Below are 4,583 nucleotides of genomic sequence, written 5' to 3' on the forward strand. Positions count from 1 at the left end.
AATTATAACTAGGTACTATTTTTCACTCTTTTAGAGTGAGCCCTATTAAGAGCCAACCATGTTAAAGGTTACAAAACACACTATTAACTGTGACCCTGTTAAAGGATTTAATCACCCTATTAGGAGTGACCTTGTAAGAAGTCTTAAAAAAATTCAACAGAATTACCACCTTGTTAGAGAATTTACAAATGACTATTAAACCAACTCTATTAAGAGATTTTAGATCACAACTACAATGGTTAAAGAGTAACGATGAAATGACCTGATTGTGATGCAACTAAATTGCTGATTAAAAATCTCTATTTTGGCTTATCCTTTATCCTTCTTGATTGAATAACACTTTTTTGCTTCTTCCTTCAAGTTCACTTCCTCTCTTCTTATCTCTTTCAATTCATTCAACTTGCATACTTTGAAATCACGATTGACCTTTTACTAATACCTTCCAGATTGTCAAGTTGGCTTAAAGACAAATTAGAATAACCAATATTCATTACAATAGTTAGATAGAATCAATAGGTAAAATAATTAAGGTTTACATGACAAAATAAGAAAATCCTATTAGGATAAACTACGGATAGAAATAAAAAACTACATGCAAATATAACCAATAACAAAAAACAATAGATCACACAGAAATGAACACAAGGCACTGAGATTTAACGTGGTTCACCCAATCCCTGGGCTATGTCCACCAAACAACAAGTTTGATCTTATTACAATCCAGTGATTACAACCTTATTACAATCCGTAATCCCTTACAGCTCAATACCACCGCAAGAACCAATTTCGCATCACAACATAATGAAAAATACCCAACCCTAAACCCTTTTATACAAGTATTAAACCACTTTAGGGTTATAAAATGTCGACCATAATTAGCCATAACTTTAGTGGTGAATCTATGAATGGCGAATAGTACCAAAACTAATTATGAAGTATGTATAGTACTTTCCTGGTCAGTCACCACAATCTAACAATCTCCCACTTGGGGGCTGATTAGGCTCCACACTGAAAAACAATCTCCCACTTGGAGACTGATCCTATAGCAATACCACTACCACATGGGGCTCCCACTGGATCAAACCACCCTTGACTCTACTATTCTTTTATTCATATTCAGTCTAAAATACCAACCGAAGCTAAAGAGGAGTTCAGCTTCTCCCTTGTTACAACCTTTGTCAACATATCTGTTGGATTGTCATTGGTATTTAACTTCTCCAGCTTTAACTATCCAACCTCAAAAACTAATCGAATGAAATGGTACCACAACTGTATGTGTTTGGTCTTAGAATGAAAAGCTGAATTCTTAGCAAGATGAATAGCACTCTGACTATCTGTGAACAAATAATTATCCTTCTGAGGATGTCCCAATTCTTCCAAGAAGAACTAAAGCCATATCATCTCCTTGGCTGCCTTTGTAGCAGAAACATACTTTTCCTTTGTAGTGGATAGAGCATTAATCTTTTGTAACCTAGAAATCTAGCTCATAGCTGCCCCACCAATAGTAAAGACATAACCTGTAGTACTCTGCCTGGTATCAATATCCCCTGTCAAATTTGAGTCAACATAGCCTTGTAAATTAGTAGTAGAGCCCCCAAAGTGTAAACACTTATTGGATGTTCCTCTCAAATATCAGAGAATCCACTTGACAGCATTCCAATGCTCAAATTCAAGATGACTCATATACTTGCTAACGACTCCCACTACATGTGCAATATCTGGCCTAGTGCATACCATAAGATACATCAAGCTTCTTACAGCTAAAGCATAGGGTACCTTGGACATCTTATCCTCCTCTTCCTATGTCTTGGGACAAATCTCCTTAGTCAGTTTCAAATGACCAAGTAAGGTGTGTTGACAACTTTAGCATTCTCCATAGAAAAACGTTGCAATACCTTCTCAACATAATCAGCTTGAGATAGCATCAATGTTCTGTTCTTCCTATCTCTGTAAATCTTTATACCAAGGATTTATTTTTTTGCCCCCAAATCCTTCATAGAAAATGCATGTGCTAATTGGCATTTCAGCCCCTTAATATGATCCATGTTAGACCCATCTACAAGCATATCATCAACATATAGACATAAAATAATGTAGCTATCATCATCCAACCTCTTAAAATAAACACAATAATATGAATGACACTTGTTAAAGCCATGCTCATGCATAAACCTGTCAAATTTTAGATACCATTGCCGAGGTGCTTGCTTCAAGCCACATAAAATTTTCTTCAATTTGCACACTAAGTTCCCCTTACCTTTGACGTCAAATCCTCGTGGCTGGGCCATATATATTTCTTCATCCAAATCACCATGAAGAAAGACTATTTTAACATCCAAATACTCTAAATGTAAATCTTCAGTAGCTAGAAGACTTAAAATAGTACGGATAGAAGTCATTTTAACAACAAGAAAAAATATCTCATCAAAATCAATTCCCTTTTTCTGTGAAAATCTTTTTACAACTAACCTAGCCTTAAATCTTTTCTTACCTCCTTCCTCTTCTTTCAACCTATAAACCCACTTATTCTATAAAGCCTTTTTACCTACAAGCAACTTGCATAGATCCCATGTCTTATTCTGTAGAAAAGAGTCCATTTCATCTTTCATTGTAGACTCCCACTGAATCTTAGTATCCACCTGCATAGCTTCATCATAACTTTTAGGTTCACCAGCATTAGTAAGTAAAATAGAATACAAAGAGGGCGAAAATCTTTGTGGAGGTCTAATTTCCCTTGTTGACTGTCTAACATTCACTGTTGTGTGTGGTATTTGTTGTTGCAGTTGTTGCACATCATGCAGAATGGCTGGAACATCAGCTTTTGGAGTATCATCCAGCACTACATAATCATCTTCTTTCTTCTCATGTTGCTACAACAGATCTTTGCACAACACTTTCTCATTGAATATGACATCCTGACTTCTAACAATTTTAAGATTTTCAAAATCCCAAAGCCTATAAACAAATTCATTAATGCCATATCCAACAAAGACACATTTCTTTGATTTAGCTTCTAGCTTGGTTCTATTTTCAGAGTCTATATGAGCAAAAGCTTCACAACCGAAGGTCTTGAGAAAAGAATAACTCACTTTCTTACGAGTCCATGCTTCCTCTGGAATACCATAGCCTAAAGGAGTAGAGGGACCTCTATTAATCAAATATACTGTAGTATTGACAGCCTCTGCCCACATGTGTAAGGGCAACCCAGCATGCAACCTCATGCTCCTTGCACGCTCCATTATAGTCCTGTTCATGCATTCAACCACTCCATTTTTCTATGGAGTCCTTGGAATAGTTTTCTGTCTACAAATACCATTAGTGGAGCAATAATCTTCAAATTCATGACTGCAATACTCACCACCATTATCAAATTTGAGATATTTTAATTTCTTACTAGTCTCATTTTCAACCAAGCATTTCCATTTCTTAAAAGTTTGAAATACATCAAATTTATGCCTAAGGAAATAAACCCATACTTTTCTAGTTGCATCATCAATAAATGTAACATAATAATGAGAACCACCAAGTGAAGAAACTTGAGCTGGTCCCCATACATCTATATGCACAAGCTCTAATTTCTCCTTTTTGTTTTCCTTCCTAGTCTTTACAAAACTCACTCTCTTTTGTTTTCCATACACACAACTTTCATAGAAATCCATATTAACACATTTAAAACCTGGTAAAACTTTCTTTGAATGAAGTAATTTCATACCTTTCTCACTCATGTGCCCAAGTCTGTTGTACCACAGTTCTGTATCAAAATCTACAATAGCTATTTGTTCTCCCTGCTCAACTGCTGCAATTGTTCCTAAACGTTCATTTTTCTCTGAAACAATCAAAGTAGTAGGAACAATATGACCTATACAAAGATATAAGGTGCCTACTTTCACACCTTTTTCTACTACAAGGGAACCTTTTGGAACCTTCCAATTTTATCATTAAAAGTAACTACACAACCCTCATCATCGAGTTGCCCGGCTGAAATTAAATTTCTACTCAGCCTTGGAACATGTCTTACCTCATGTAGTAACCAATGATTACCATTATTCAACTTAATCTTAATTTTTCCCTTTCCAACAATCTGATAGGGTTCATTATCCCCCAAATAAACAAGCCCAAAATCCCCTTGGACATAATCAATGAAATAACTTCTATGAGGTGTAGCATGAAATAAAGCACTAGAATCTAAAACTCATGAATCATCAACACTCTCTGAAAAAAGAAGCAAAGCATCCTCTTCAGATTTATTACTTATCACATTTGCCTCCTTGTCTCCATATGATTTATCTCCTTCATTTTTCTTTTGATTCCAGTAATCTTTCTTTTTGTGCCCTGGTTTCCCACAGTACCAGCAATCATTTGGTCCTCTCAATTGAGACCTCCTCCCCTTTTACTTTCCTTTTGATTTCCCATGATTTCCAGAGTTACTTCCTCTTTTAGTTATTCTGCCCCTGCTTTGTGCATTCAAAGCACTTCCTGATGTAGATCCACCTGAGGATTTCCTACAAGTTTTCTCACTCAAAACAACACTGATCACGTACTAGATATAGGAACATAATTACTCACCACCATTACCAAGCCAT

This window comes from Cupressus sempervirens, chromosome 4, assembly GCF_028749045.1.
Source record: "Cupressus sempervirens isolate cs-2001-9-10 chromosome 4, ASM2874904v1, whole genome shotgun sequence".
Lineage (NCBI taxonomy): Eukaryota > Viridiplantae > Streptophyta > Pinopsida > Cupressales > Cupressaceae > Cupressus > Cupressus sempervirens.